The sequence below is a fragment of the Lathamus discolor genome, chromosome Z (genome assembly GCF_037157495.1).
Source record: "Lathamus discolor isolate bLatDis1 chromosome Z, bLatDis1.hap1, whole genome shotgun sequence".
NCBI lineage: Eukaryota > Metazoa > Chordata > Aves > Psittaciformes > Psittacidae > Lathamus > Lathamus discolor.
In genome coordinates, this window is record NC_088909.1 from 93,908,426 (window position 1) to 93,924,430 (window position 16,005).

A 16,005-nucleotide genomic window follows, 5' to 3' on the forward strand; every position below is an offset into this window, starting at 1 on the left:
TTCCATCATGTGTATCAATGGAAGTATACAATCCATGTTTATTATTAACCTTTTATCACCTGCATAATTGTTATTAGTGGTGAAGACTATTCTCATGCAATTTATAAAGACAGCTGTGTGATTCTGGATGAATATTCCACTGGATGGGAGAAAAATCCACTATCTCTGCATGAAAACTAGATGAAAATAGTAAAAGATAAGGCTACAGATGTGCAGAACAACTTTCTAAACCTGCTTAAACAAATTGGTTCACAGTCTTGATTGACCTTGTGACTTGCCATGACAGTTGTCAAAGATCTTTTGGGTCAGACGCAAAATGCACATTTTGATACCTTCTCATTTTCTGTGAAAACAATGCTTGTTTTTCAGTATCTTCTGGTTGGCCATGCATTATAGGCAATAATGCAGACATAAGCCAGACACCAGCTCTGGTATCTGTTGGGTGCAGAACATACCTCAGCAGCTTGCCAGGTAGATTTCCACTGTTCCATATGATTAACAACTGAAGAAAAAAACAACAGTCATGATCCTGATATACAAAATGGACTCAGATTCATGTCAGATCTTCTAGGTGGCTGATGATTCCATTTCTGTGCTTTTCCCTTCTACTATTGTATATTATAAACACACCCTACCTCTTCAAGCTTTTTTCTAAAACTATACAGATGGGAATGAAAGAGGGAATCCTCCTAAATTTCCCTTTTTATCTCAAGAATATCCCACTCTAAACAGTGCAGGAAATTGTTTAATACACAAAAACCAATGAAAACCGTAATCCCCATCTGTCCTGGGTTGAGCAGCAGCAGTCATTTTTCTCCTTCTTAGGAGCTAGTACAGTGCTGTGTTTTGATCTTTTGGCCTGGGAACAGTGCTGATAACGCTGATGTTTTCAGTTGCTGCTCGAATGTTTGGTCTGGCCAAGGACTTTGTGAGCCTCACGCTCTGCCAGGGAGGAGTGGAGGCTGGGAGGAAGCAGAGACAGGACACCTGACCCAAACTGACCAAAGAGGTATTCCATACCACAGCACGTCATGCCCAGGAGGTAACGGGGAGTTACCCTGGAAGGAGAGGGACTGAAGGGCTGGACGAGGTATCGGTCGGTGCTTGGCTGGGGGGAGTGGGGCGGGTTATCGGTCGGCTGGTGTTGAGGTGTTGTATTCTTTCCTCTTGTTATTTCCTTTAGCACTATTATTAATGGTGGTAGCAGCAGTGATTTGTGTTATACCTTAGTTACTAAAGTGTTCTTATCTCAACCCGTGGGAGTTGCATTCTTTTCGATTCTCCTCTCCATCCCTCCAGAAGCAGGGGGAGGGCAAGAAGCGGGGGGGGAGTGAGTGAACGAGGTTTGTGGTTGGGTTTAAACCACGACACCATCCGTTGTCCCTCTTTCCATTTTTTTGCCAATACCCCTCATACTTTGGTTTCTTTTTTTTTATTATCTTCCCCTATGAAGCCAAGACTGCATCTTCAAATATGCATATATACAGTGTATCATTAGGAGACTACTGTAAAAGAAACAAATATTGGTGAGCAAGCATGTATTTATAAATGCATTGGCTAAATGTCCAGTTTAATGGGGATCTTCATTTATAGCAATTCTTGAGGCACATACCTCTCTAGATCAGAAGAAAAAGGATATGGAAAGGAAGACTTACAGATTTCAATTTTTCCTTTCACTCATCATTCTTCTTTTATTAAATGCCACTTTGCCACTTTTCCAGCAATTTCTTAAAGTAAATTTTCTTTCTTTAAATAACAAGCACAAATAGAAAATGTAGCAGTGATTTAATTTATGTGTAATATAAAGTATGCCATATGTGAACGAGACATAGAACAGGTAGGTGAACAAATGCCATGATTCCTCTTATGGAAGAACATTTCTCTGAGTGAAAACAAAATGTCAGCAGGATTTTTCAAAAAAGATTATTGTGAGATACCACGTGCAGTCACCCATGATCCAGATGATCTGGCCTTTCTTCTTAAGGATGCCGCTATACAGACCAAATAAGAAAGAAATAAAAAGAAGGATATCATGTTCAAGAATTGTTTAACTTTTTTCATTACTTGAAAAAGTTTACTTCAAGGTAATATGCAACAGAAGTACCCAGAGGAACATTTTGTAGAAAAATTAGTACATTTCGATATTATATTGTCATAGAATTATAGAATGGTTTGGGTTGGAAGGGACCTTATAGATCATCTTCTTCCAACCCCCCTGCCATTGGCAGAGACACCTTCTGCTAGATCAGGTTGCTCAAAGCCCCATCCAGCCTGGCTTTGAACACTACCAGGGCAACCTGTTCCAGTGCCTCAGCACCCTTACAGGGAAGAATTTCTTCCCAATATCTAATCTAAATCTACTCTCTTTCAGTTTAAAGACATCATCCCTTGTCCTGTTGCTACATCATGTCCATGTAAAAAGTCTCTCCAAATTTCTTGCAGGTCCCCTTTAGGTGCTGGAAGCTGCTATAAGGTCTCTGAGGAGCCTCCTCTTCCCCAGGCTGAGCAAGCCCAACATCCTCAGTCTGTCTTCAAAAGAGATGTGCTCCAGCCCTCTAAACATCCTTGTAGCCTTCCTCTGGATTCACTCAAGCAGGTCCATGTCCCTTTTATGTTGGGGGCTGCAGAGCTGAACGCAATACTCCAAGTAGTTTTTCGTGAGAGTGGAGTAGAGGGGCAGGGTCACCTCCCTCCACCTGCTGGTCATGCTTCTTTTGATGCAGCCCAGCACATGGTTGGTTTTCTGGGCTGAAAGCACACACTGCTGACTAATTTTGAGCTTTTCATTAACCAACATGCCCAAGTCCTTCTCCTCAGGGCTGTCCTCAACCCTTTCTCCCCCCAGCCTGTAGCTGCGCTTGGGATTTCCCTGACCCCGGTGCAGGAACTTGCACTTGGCCTTGTTGCACTTCATGAGGTTGGCATTGGCCCACCTCTTAAGTGTATCAATTTTCCTCTGGATGGCATCCCTTCCCTCCAGCATGTTCACCACACCACACAGCTTGGTGCTGTCAACAGACTTGCTGAGGGTGCACTCAATCTCACTGTCCATGTCACCAACAGAGATGTTTAACAGTGCTGGTCCAAATACTGGCTCCTGAAGAATATCACATTTCACTTGTCTCCACTTAGACATTGAACTGTTGAGACCACAACTCCTGGAGTGCAATCACCCATCAAAAAGTCCATCCATCAAATCCGTGCCTCTCCAGTTTAGAGACAAAGATGCCATGCAGGGCAGTGACAACTTCTTTGCACATGCCCAGGTGGATGATGTCTGTTGCTCTTCCCTTATCCATCAACGCCATAGCCCTGTCATAGAAGGCCACGAAATTTGTCAGGCACAATTTGCACTCAGTGAACTCATGCTGACTGTCACCAATCACGCCCTTATTTTAGATTTGACACAGGCAGCCTTTGATTATATTGAAAAAAAAAAATCCATTAAAATAAAAAATAACATTCAACAATACTTTTAATGTTATGGCACTCTAATCTGCTTCTGTAGAAGAGACAAATAAAAACAGCATAAATGCAGCTATTTTCAACAGGATATTCAAACCAGATCTTTCAGAAATGTTGAAAGCCTTCTGAGCTGCACCGTTACCTTTAAGTGTATTATCTGCACCCCCCTACTCAGGGTTATATGCAGATTTACTGAGGGTGCACTTTCTCTCCTCCTCCAGGTCATTGATAAGGGTATCAAAGTGAATAGGTGCTAGAACAGAGTCCTGATGCGCTCCATTGTGGCTGGCCTCTGGGGAAACTAGAAGCTGTTAACTCATACCCTAGATCCTGATGAGCCAGTTATTCACATATCAATAGTCCACCTGTCTGATGCAAGTTTTATTAAAAAATCACACTAAAACAATGTGTTTTCTGAAGCAATGACAAAGACAGGTATGTGGCCAAGTTAATGTAAGGAGGTTGGACTGAATTGCAAACAATTCCTAACTCGCATCTTCATTAAGAGGCAGGTCTTTGTCTCTTTGCAACTTTGAGCAATATTTTGCATTGTAAAGGAATATTTATACACCTGTATATATATTATAAATAAGTATATATTTAATGTCCTTCATTCACTTTATCTTGGCTTTCACTTTTTCTTCTATTAGAAATCCCCTTCCCCACTTCTTTCACTATGATCCCAGCCATTGTCACAAAAGTCTTTCTCTTTCCCTAGTGTACACGAGGAAGTGTGATTGATCACTTTATTTTGCAGTAAATAAAGTTACTACTTAACAGTTTTTTCATAATATCTTGATGCAAATAATGGCAAAATTTCTAGTATAAGTACTGCGATGAACTCCAGCTCATACGTGCCTAGGCTTGGATCTGTGTTTGGAAGGTTAAGATAATGTTAATGAGGTCAAGTTAATTGCCCTGTTTGCTAGCTGAGCTTGAATTTTGAATTTAGAAAGACTGCTGCTAGGCCTAACTTGCCAGTTTAGCCAGTATTTAGCTTCTGGTATGAGTCAGAAACCAGAAGATGAACAGGTAATCTTCCTTGTTAGTTATTTGTGCTGGTAAAAGAAAAGATGTTGATTAGTGAAAACTCCATGGCAAGGTACTACTTCACCAGGCTGCAAGACTCCAGGACTATCTGAAAACAGTGCAGTACCTGGCCAGCTACCTACTTTACTAAGGATGAAATCCTGGGGAGAGCTTGTACTTATCGTTCTCACTGCTTCCCCACATTTTGGAAACACCAGGAGAATCTCTCTTTAGGCCAGCTGGTGGCAAGAGAAAGGCTCTATTGCTCAATGAAATTGCTATTGCTTAATGAATACTTGAAAATAAGGGTCGTTTCAAATGCTGAGGTATTCTGGTCAGCCATCACAAGTGGCTCATATTATGTACTGTACCTGGGGAGGAAACCCAGCAGCGGAAAAGTTTTTACTCTCCAGTATCTGTTCACGTAAGGGGAAACCAATCTTGAAGCCATGTTCCCAGGCTGTTGGTAAGCACCTGTGATAAGACTTTCCAGTGTGAATGACAAGGACTGAGATATTTCCTTTGGCTGTGCAAAAGAGATTTTAAAAAATCTCGAAGAATATTGTTTCTGTTCTTCACCATCAGTCACCAAGCACATTCTTACGGAAAGACAACGAAGATACATTTAAGCTGAGATTGTTAAAACTGAGATTGTGTAGTCACTATCACACAAAAGCACACACATGTATGCTTAATTATATAAAAACAGTAGAGCAAAAGTATATTAATAATTGCAGGAAATAAAATCAAATAGTGGATGTCAAAGACAATGCAAGTTTTTTTCTTGTTTGTTTTCTGAAGCAGTGCTCTCTTTTGCTGGGGACCTGCACCCTGCACTCCCAATGACAGTATGGTTCTCTCTATTTTTTCATCACCCACAGTCCTGTGACCTCTTGCTGATGAATCTGCAGAGCTTTTAATTCACAGTAAATGGGGGGAGATGCTATTGCTAGAACCCAAATTTCTCATGACAGAAATTTTCCACACACTCAAGTTGTTATGTGCAAGCAATCTCTGGTGGAAAAATAATTGCAGTTCTATCACAATTTTTTTCCAAAAAGTGTTTTACCGAAAGAACATACAGCTTAGGGAATCTAATTTTGAATTGAAATCTGTATGCCTGTACAGTGGGTGTTAGATTATACAAATGCTCTTTTACACACACAAACAATAATCTTTTAATCTATTATCTTTCTGTATCACTAGAAAAAAGTGAATTTGATATGGGACTTTAAAGATCAGTGCAATGTCAAATCAAAACAGACATAGCTAAGATTCCTCCTCCAGTTCTTTAGTGTTCTTGTCTTATTTTGTGAGAAGTATGTTCATCTTCTAGGTTGTTCATGATATCCAAAACATAACTGAGAGAAATTATGTATATATAACAAAATAAAGCTGTGCCTGTCTGCTCCATGGGCATCTGTTCCTAGAGTGTGTTTACAGAAAAAATTGCTGGCATGTTAAGACTTGGTGCTACTTAATTTAAAACAAGGGTGTTTTCTGTTGACTTGAGGGGAAACAGGTTCTAATCGTCAGCAGACCATAACCTGTGTACATAAGAATTTGGTATTTTCAAGGACTTCTGCTATTGGTTTCCTTTGACTGCAGTGGGATGCTGCTTCTAGCAGGTTTATTTGTAAGCTCTGTGTGCAAATGTAGTTTTTGAACATTACACTGGTGGTATCTATTCATAGTTAAGCATAAAAAATTTCTGAAGACATACATCAGAAAATCAATTCCAACAGTTTTCCTTATAGAATCTTAAATAAACACAAGCTGAAAAAGTCATCACTTCTATAAGCAAAGCAACGCCTATACTTAATTATGTCTTGTGTTTAATAACAGGGTTTTTTGATAGTATTCTCCAATATACAGTAAGATAACTCTTTAGCAGCAGCTTCAGAGCTGCTGGCATTTGTTCAATTAGACCTTAAGAACATAGCTGTACTAATACAATAAAGAGTGTCTAAGGACATCCTAAGAGCTGGAATGCAGACATCTGTTTCCAAACAGTTTCCAAACTCTAGGCAGGTTCCCAATTCCCAATTAAATTGGCCTCAGCCAACTGACCAGCTGGTTTTTTCCCAGATAAGACACAGGTTGGGTTACTCCAGGAACCACTCTAAATATCTAAATTCGACTTTCTTTGTGGTTATTTTATTTTAATGAACAGAACTAGCTAACATAGACATATGCTCTTCTGTGTCTACATTGTTCTTGCATAAATGCAGCCTGTGTTCTCGTTCAGTTTACAAGTGAATTGCTCTTATGGCAATAAAAAGTGAAAACTCTTCTAACAGAAAACGAGTACCAAAGTTTGCCAGTCTTATCCCTACTAAGTCTCTCTGACCATTCACTGTTTTGCCATTATGGGCTACAAACCAGTCACAGTGTGGTACTCCAGCAGACCAGTGTGCTAGTGGCATGCTGTTATCAAAGGATAAATTTTAAACAAGTAAACATCCAGATTAAAAAAAGAGAGAATTAAAAACTATTACGAAAGGGAGGACACATTAAATTGTTGTCTCTGTCTAAAAATGTGTGCAAAGTATCCAATTTAATAAACTGTTTGCTATGCTACGGGTGAGTTATGATTTCCCACAATGAGACTATGGATTTTGCTGAGCAGTATGTTGATCATTGCGATGAAAACCCAAAACGGATGCCAAATTAAAGTCTAATAGATGATGCATTTCAGAATGAAAGGAAGAAACTTGATTCCTGACAGATTCCCAGCTCTGTGCATTTTAAACAAAATGGTTCAAAAGACATGAGCAACTTTGAAGTGCAATGGTCTTAGTGTAAGGACATATTTGCTGTAATTATGAAGAAACTCTACGTTTATATCTCAGTGTTCTGTAAGAGCTGTGTTGTTTGTCCAGTATGAAAAAGCTTGCACTGCTGACTTCCATCTCGCCTTGCTCTAATCTCCTGAGCTATGACTTGGTACCACCAGAATTAATATATACATATACATATATAAAATTACAAATACGAACATGTGCATATGTACAAATATTTTCTATTTACTCTGCCTTTACCTTTGATCCATCTCGCTAACCAAAATTCTTGTTTGTGTGAGTTTTCCTCACTAGGAGGTAAAATTGCAGTAGCTGAGTTTTTCTGTGATAAGATGCTTGTGCAGACAATCAGCTGTGCTGGAGAAACAAAGCACAAAACTAGCTGATACTCAACTTTGAAGAATCACTCTGGCCAAAAACTTATCTATCTTCACAAGTTTTCTTTGAAGGCCTGTCCTACCTAAGGGTGTGCCTAATGTTTGTTACTGCCTTCATTATTTTCTCAACAATATATTTAGAACATAGAATCATAGAATCATAGAATAGTTAGGGTTGGAAAGGACCTCAAGATCATCTAGTTCCAACCCCCCTGCCATGGGCAGGGACACCTCACACTAAACCATCCCAACCAAGGCTTCATCCAACCTGGCCTTGAACACTGCCAGGGATGGAGCACTCACAACCTCCCTGGGCAACCGATTCCAGTGCCTCACCACCCTAACAGGAAAGAATTTCTTCCTTATATCCAATCTAAACTTCCCCTGTTTAAGTTTTAACCCATTACCCCTTGTCCTGTCACTACAGTCCCTGACGAAGAGTCCCTCCCCAGCATCCCTATAGGCCCCCTTCAGATACTGGAAGGCTGCTATGAGGTCCCCACGCAGCTTTCTCTTCTCCAGGCTGAAGAGCCCCAACTTTCTCAGCCTGTCTTCATACGGGAGGTGCTCCAGTCCCCTGATCATCCTCGTGGCCCTCCTCTGCACTTGTTCCAGCAGTTCCATGTCCTTTTTATGTTGAGGACACCAGAATTGCACACAATAATCCAAGTGAGGTCTCCCAAGAGCAGAGTAGAGGGGCAGGATCACCTCCTTCGACCTGCTGGTCACGCTCCTTTTGATGCAGCCCAGGATACGGTTGGCTTTCTGGGCTGCGAGCGCACACTGAAGCCGGCTCATGTTCATTTTCTCATTGACCAGCACCCCCAAGTCCTTCTCTGCAGGGCCACTCTGAACCTCTTCTTTGCCCAATCTGTAGCTGTGCAAGCCATAACTGAGCCACAGCCAGTAGGAAACGGTGAGTTTCTATGAGTTTTCATTTTGGGCAATAACACGTACCTTTGTTTCCTAAAAAGGTGTAATTCATTAACTGCCCATGTGAAAAGCTGTGCTGGTGCACCCTTTTCTTTCCAGAGATGCTTTGTGCAATCTGTAGCACTATCATCTTGGGGGGAGGAAATGTAAGTATGAGATAAATGAAACTTGACGTTGCATGGTTTCTGTGGCTTCAGGATAAGCTCCTGTGTGGGTTTTCTGATGTCTGTTATAGGTGCCATTTCTGCAGTGGGGGTGTGCCTCTGACAAACATTGTAAAGACCTAATATCTTAATCTATCTGAATCTAGTACCATTTTTAGGCAGCCAACCAATACCTCAAATAAACACACCTTGATTTGTAAGGAAAAAATACTTGAACAAATCAGATTTACTTTAACAAATCAGATTTTGATAAATATTCAAATATTCTCATTTTAGCATTGTTTTTAAGATTATTTGGACAGATTATCTACCAGAGTATGATACTGTCAAAAATCACTAGTATAAAAAAAGTACATAATCTTCCAGAAATTACTATTACCTACAAAAGTCAGACTTGCTCAGGTTCACTAAAGAGGAGAAAAAACAAAAAGAGAAACATGAAGTTTGTTAAGATTTTCCTGAAACACTAAAAATGCTTTTTCTTCTGCCCTTGTCCCCTCTGTGGAATTGAACACTGTTCATGTACACCACTGAGGAAAAATATGTTAACATAAAGAGGACTGGTGAATCACAAAGGGGAATTCTTTATGGAGCTTGTTTCCATATGAAAGTAGCAACATTTGTGTATAAATGGCTTGCAGCATTTTTTATGAATTGAGCCCTAAGTGCTCATGATTGTCCTTGGTATTCAGTTTTCAGTCATTAGGTAGCGTTGAAACAACAGGAGGAGAAAAAGGAAACACTTTGTACCTGTGGTACTCACTTGGACAACACAGTTTTAGTAAAATACCTACACTCTTTTTCCTTTTTGTTATAAATTATGCAGGGACAAAATTACGTGTGAATCAATGAAAAGGCAAATAATATATTTCTGAAACATTAATAGTCAGTGCCATACTCCAGATAAGAGGGGGAAATTGTTACTCTGATTTTTCTATCTGATTTAAATTCACTTTCCAATCTTCACTAATCTGGCTGCTGCTTTGACAGAATCAGAATGTGTATGGAAAAAGGGATGAGGATTCTCTCATATCCAGGTTAATAGTGCTTCCACTCTATCTAACATCTATCTATCTATCTATCTATCTATCTATCTATCTATCTATCTATCTATCTATCTATCTATCTCTCTTTTTTCTTCCCTCCCTCCCTCTGTCCCTCCCTCCCTCCCTTCCTTCCCTTCCTTCCTTCCTTTTCCTCCCTCCCCACCTCCATCCCTCCCTCCCTCCTTCCCTCCCTTCCTTCATTCTTTCCCCCAGCATTTCAAGATTTTGGGGCAGGGAGGGGAGAATGAAGAACGCATGGTTTTCCTTCTTTCAAACTCTGTCAAGATGATGAACCTAAAACATATATGCTTGAATGAAATAGAAGGCTTTCATTTAGTGTGATCCAAAAAAGCAGCAGTCAGTACATATTAACCAGTATCTAAGCCTAAACAAGGCTAGAAAATTTAGGGGTCATGAATGTTAATTTCTATTAATCTTAACTTTTCCTGTGTGACTTCTAATTGTGTAGTGCAAAGAATCATAAACTAAGTAAAAATGTGGGTTTTGACTGTCCTTCTGTCTGTGCTTCTCATCACGTTTGTTTTATTTCCCTTACCCTTTTTATTTTCTTTAATCTTCCTTTCTGCTTTGCTAGAAGGAACATGATGAAATAGAAATATATTACTTTACTATTTGTAAATTACAAGTATTTGGTACCTGCTGCAAGCCTATGGAACCACAGCAATTAATAATCAGGTTAAACATTATCTTTAACATATTAAACCTTAACATCTTAAAGGAGAGATAGGTAGATACATTTGGTTGTTAACACCAGGACGAATCGTTGTCTAATGGAGGTAGTGGTTCCTACTGGATTGTTAATATTGCAATAAGTGGAGCTTCTCTGGGTGACATTTATCCAAGTACTAGTAGTGTTATCTGATCTTAACACAGATCATGTGATGAGATCAGAGATAGCATCATTTACTTGTGTAATTTTGTAACAGCCAATTCTGCTTGAGGTTTGTGCATTCAATAAATAAACTGAGGTTAGTAGCTTCCCACAAGAAGAGTTTTTTAAAGACTATGCTTGCTTAAAGAAGCACCTATAATTTATGCATTCTAGGCTGAAGGAAAAAAAATTATGGTAATGGCTATCTCTTAGTGGGTGCAATGCTAAAACTATCCTAAACTTTAAACTATTTTCTTCAGATTAACATTTTATTCTAGACTGAGATTAATGCAATGTTTAAATATACCTGTATGATGATCCTTGACTATAAATTTCTGAATTAATATCATAAGGAATTAGTTTATTACTTGTTTCTAGAAGTCAGAAGTCACAAAATGTCCCTCAGCTCATTGCCAGCCTGTATAGTAATGAGGAGAGTGAACCTGACTGGTAGGTAATGTAGCTGGCTTTGTAATCAGAGTGAACAAAAGAAATCCTGTCCCCTATCTGTGCATCCTCGTGAGTTCATAAGCACAAGGAGGATGTTTCAAGGCTTTTTTTTCTCCTCCTGCTTTCCTTTCTCTCTCAGTCTAACTTACTAGCAATCCATCAATAGAAGATTCTCCAGCAGGTTTGGGAGAAAATCATGTGTTAAATGAAACAATCAACCTGATCTGTGCTGCCAGGCCAGGTATGATAGCAGGACTTAAAACGAATGGTTATCTTGGGAAGCTGTGCAGCACTGTACCCTCCACCCTTTCATGTGGCATTACCAGTAGCCACTGCTTGGAGTTGGGCTGAGTAAACTGGCATTATTTAGTCCAATCTCTCTGACAAATCTGATCATTAGAGTGTTCTGAAACTCAGTGCCATGGACTCCTGTTCCAAAACGGCTGCATGGTAGAAGGGGAGGAGGACGCAGCGGCAAGCAAATGACAGACACAACTGTAGATCAATGTGGTGATTGTATCAATTTCAGATTCTCTACTAACAATAGGTGTCTGATTGGACACCACTGACTTTATTGGAAAGTAGATGGGATGTAATACACCTTCCAGTGCATTAGTTGTTTCTGCTGATTGGATGAAGGATAAATTTCACATGGAGGACAGTTTGAGTCCCATCATTCTCACAATTACGTTGAACACCAGCTAAAAGTGTCCTGTTGCTGCTGCACTTTACAGCAGCAAATTAGAAGGATTTTCCTAATGCATTTCCTCACCATAGTCTGTGCAGCATCATTCTTCTATAAACTGAGATCTGGGTCAAAATGTCTCACTGTTCTTAATTTCAATAATTCCATTTAAAGTGTAATCACACTAGAAAATGAAAAGGACAATAGAAAGAATAAACAGAACAGTGGGACTGTGTGACTTGTGGAAATGGAAGAATAAATTGAATGTTACAAAGCTTTTATTACAGTAAGTCTTGGTTTATTCCAAAATACAACAATGTAAAGTATGTAGTGAAAATAGCCGTAAAACAAATCATTACCCTCCTAATCCCTTCACCTAACCCCCCCCCCCCCCCCCCCCCATGAATTTTAACAGTAATAGATTATCTGGACCACCTCCCTTTGTTTGAACCACCAATTTAACTGTATGCAGAAACTAACGTGTGAGATTTTTCAATACTATTTTGAAGATTAAGCTCTGTAAAATGTTGATATCTTTTCTAATGATCCAGTAAAGGGAAGGAGGTGGAGGGGAGGAGGGGAAGGAATCTCACAGTTTGCTGAAGAACATGTTATTTATCTTCCACAGACTTAAAGTTTTGCAAGTTAGCTCTGCTGGCTCAGAGCCAGACTTCATAGTACTTTTTAGAGTCACACCCTGAGACCCCAGTTCATCTTAATACTTAAGCATTGTCTGATCGTTCAGTATATGAGAAATACAAGTTAAATTGGAGTTTAATTATGTGATTAACTCAATTTATTTAACATTTTAAGCAGAGCATATAAACAGACCATGTAAATAAAGGGCGGAAGAGTTACTTTCAAGAGTAATTCAATAGCTGTTAAATATTTTCTATATGGCTCATGAATTGTGTGGCCTCATGTATTTAGCTTTTAATTGTTCAAGACTATTGGGATTCTAAAAACAAACAACTGGGAACTAATCTGATCTAAGGAGCTTTCCAAGGAACATTTTTATCATTTATCAAGCCCCCTTTGCTCTGTTAGACTTCACCGAATGACAAGGCTATTTTCAAGCCGTAAACCCCCGTGCCCCATGCAGTTATGGCATGCAACCAAAGAAGTCTGGAGGAGAAAATGAAGTCATAATTAACAACAGCTGCTCACGCCTAGCATTTCCAAATAAAAACTGAAGATTTTTATTTTTTCTATTTTTATTTTTTTCCAAAAAATGATAATTGTCTGAGACCGTAACGATTTATCTTCAGGGTAAAAAGAGGAAGCCTCACACCAGTCTCTGGGGATCTCTTTGTTGTCCAACCCATGCAGGAAACTCTCACTGCAGTCCATTTGATAGAGGTTTCACTGTTATTTGCTTGTTACATTCAGTGACCAAAATCAAAGCAAAATAACAGTAATTTCCTTTACTCACATATTGTTATTAGTTTCGTACAAGGCTTTGTCATCAAAGCACATGGGAGTGTTCTGTCCTTTAGAGGCTAATATTAAAATATGGAATGGAATGATTATGTTTTATTGGCTTAGCCTTTCCCTGCACTGCTTATAAAAACAGACAGTGCTTTAAAATGTCTCACTAATGTTCATTTTCCTGAGGGTGGAGTTGACCTCAAGTAGTTTACAACTTGGCTGTTAGTTAAGACTAATTAACTTTGACTTTGTTGTTAGAATAGCTTAATCTGCAGTTTCATCTTAAAGAAGTCAAAGTAATAGTCCGTTCAAATCAAACAATGGAAACAGTGAGAGTTTATAAGTTGGCTATATAAGGAATGTTTTTTCTGTACAGTCTTCATCTCTATCTTCCTAAAAATGTTTGTGGTTTCACACACTTTTACAATTCTTTTTAACCTGGTCCAGAACTCTTCAACACTGAAGAACACTCTTTGTAGCTTGAATGTATTGTGTGCTTGTTGCTTCTGAGTGTATTGTCTGTTGCTTCTGAGTAAGCAATAAAATTTTACTTTTTAGCAGCCTGAACCATGTGAAATAGTAATTTTTCTTAACACAGTGCAGCTTAATGCTTCTAAACAAAAAGCATTTTACTAAAGACTAAAGTTGCAATGCTTTTTAATTGTATCATTAATCCTTGACATACACTCTCTGTGGGGTCTTCCTTATAACATTATTAGTTCATAAGAGTAAGCCATACTTCATCTGTGGAAAACATTATTTTAACGAAAGCCAGAGAAATGGCGAATCTTGTGTTTTAATTATCCTAAAAATACAAAAGTGACCTTATAACATTTTTCGGAAAAAAAATTTGCATTGTACAATAACTTTTGAGTAAATTATTGTCTTTAATAGCAAAAATAATAGAGGCTGAGTTTGTATAATAGTCATGAAAGTGGTCTTAATGTAAGGTTCAGCTTTAATATATCAATTAGATCAATACATTAAGCATTACTTTAACTCAAGTAAAAGTTAAATAATTCTATTTTAGAGAAATAATGGCAATAAAGTCTGAATTTCTCTCTTAAAAAGTTTGGTTTAGTTGAATTTGCAACTTTACAATTAACATAATGAAGAAAACAATTTAAGAACTTATTGCCATGACACTAGTATTCCAAAATAACTCTACTTTTTTTTATTGTAGTCAAAAAAAAAAGAAAAAAAACCCACACTTTTACAGTTCTACGTTTAAATCCACATCCCACAGAGACTTTGGGGCAAACTGACTGCCATTATAAAGTACAAACACTACATTCATGGAATTTGAAACAGTCATTCATAATGTCATATTTTATTAAGATAGCATTAAATAGTACTAGCTATAACTAATATTAAAACTGTTAAAGCTGTTTTAAGGAATCTTGGACTGGACTAAGATGCCGAACTGTATGGATAGTGGATGAAGCTGTACCATTCTTGTCCAGCAAACCTCCCTCATTTAATCAATCACATTTGCAAGCTTTGCTTTCTGATGAACACCACCACAGTACCCACAGCACAGGAGAAGTCAGCTATAATTTCAGCCTCATGATGGCCTGACCCCTGTTCTCAAACTTGTTCATTTGTACATAAGGTTTACATTAGGCGTATTCCTCTTATATTCTGGGTTTTGGAGCAAAGACAGTATTCATTGTAATCAGGAGTTTTGGTAACTAATTCAAGCAGAGCAAAGACTTGGGAGTTTGATGTTGATTGTTACTTCACCACTTTGTTACATGGAGTGAAGATTCAAAAGCTAGAACTGCTGGAGAAATGTAGCAGTTTCATCAAACAAATTCTCTTCATGCACAAACAGTGATGCTCAAAAATAGTCCCCTTTTCTGCCCTGCTGCTGCAGTTAGTCTTCCTGGAATCTCTGTGTCTACTCAGATGAAGTGTGAACTTCAGCGTCTTCATGCATATTTGTAAAGTAAGGGCGTATACCTTCTGACCGTAAAGAAAGGGGAGCAAGATTAATGTCAGCAGTGGGGTGAGAGGTATGTGTAATCAGGTAAATATACTCAAGCCATACGGGATGCTATTCTGCCATTAACAATGTGCAAAAAGAGGAGTTCTGGGAAGGAGGGGTTCACCAGGGCTCATCTTGTTCCTTGCAGGTTGCTCTAATGCTGCAGTGACATTATTGTGGTGCAGTTGGCAAGGGCTCCAACTCTTTGTGCTGCCTTGAACTACTGGACACTCAGCCTGACTGTGACACATAGTCTCTTCGACCAGGCAGATATGAGTAAGCTTCAGTTTGTTGCACAGACTCAAATAAGAAAATGCTCTGGGTTAGCATCTCAGGAGAAAAGTCACCCTGATTCATGTGATGAATATCAAGTAAATCCTAAAGCTTTGACCTACAGCTTAAATGGGGTTTTAATGTACATGGCAAGATGCTTGCTAATACTTTTGCATCAGTCTGCGTTGCATTCTTTGTAGTAAGACATTCCGTGTAACATTTTTTATCAATGCATGTTATTCCATAATATTTTTGCCTACTTGGATGGTGACATGTAGATGTGTTTAAGCTTATATAATATAGCACTCTTGTGGCTTAATTTTTCACTCTGTCTTATTGTCTGCCTTCATTTTTTCTTGACAGTGTGCCTCCAGGAAATATTTTCCTGTTGCAAGCATTTTGACATCCCCAGTGATCTGTTATACTAACTGTCAGCAGCTGGAACTAGTCATGATTTTTTTTTTCTCATCCCTGT